We start from the raw sequence: 967 nt of genomic DNA, 5'->3' as shown, positions 1-967 counted from the left end.
TTACATCACGCCCCCCCCCCCAGCTTGTTGGCTTGATTAGGCAGCCAGTGGATGCCTCAACCTATAAACACCCTTCTGAAGCGATGTCACCCTGACAAAACCAAAAGACTGAGACCTACAGAGGGTAGCTGAGTGTTTGACTAAAGTTTGTCCATAGATGTTAATGATTACAAGCTGTCTGGCACACCTAGAGCACTCTCTGTTCCTCCAATGATAATGCCTCAGTCCACTCACCTCCCTGACTCTGTCAATAACAACTCACGCAGGAGACTCTGCTCCCAAGAATGAGCTCAGTTGCAGAATATACCATATTAAAGGCAAAAACAGGTGGAAGATTACATTAATTAGATCTAACACAGGGGTCACCAAACTCGGTCCTGGAGGGCCAGTGTCCTGCAGAGTTCAGCTCCAACTCTAATCAAACACACCTGAACCAGCTAATCAAGGTCTTACTAGGTATACTTGAAACTTCCCGGCAGGTGTGTTGAGGCAAGTTGGAGCTAAACACTGCAGGACACCGGCCCTCCAGGACCGAGTTTAGAGACCCCTGGTCTAACAGGTAGTACTGTACAACAGAGGTAGAGTAGACTAAAACCGTGGTTCTCAATTCCAGTCCTCACGACCCCCTTTGAATGGAACATATACGCTCCCTTCGAACTAGAATCATGTCGGAATATCCTGTGATGTCCACTTCACAGGGTACTTGCGGTCGAATAGAACAAACATCTGAAGTGATAAGAGATACATACAAAATGTGCAGAGCAGGGGGTCGCGAGCACTGGAATTGGGAACCACTGGACTAAAAGATGCAATATACCTCAGTCAGGTTAGACGCCACATTGAATTTAACCTGGGTGAAATGAGGCCGTGAGGGATAGAAAGACATTTCATCAGCTAAACAATCAGTATAGTGTTTAAAAACAGTACAATCCATTGAATGCACTGTACGTCTATACCTTACAGGCTT

This window comes from Sinocyclocheilus rhinocerous, unplaced genomic scaffold, assembly GCF_001515625.1.
Source record: "Sinocyclocheilus rhinocerous isolate Xijiao unplaced genomic scaffold, SAMN03320098_v1.1 scaffold846, whole genome shotgun sequence".
Lineage (NCBI taxonomy): Eukaryota > Metazoa > Chordata > Actinopteri > Cypriniformes > Cyprinidae > Sinocyclocheilus > Sinocyclocheilus rhinocerous.
Note: the sequence above shows the minus strand (reverse complement) of the source record.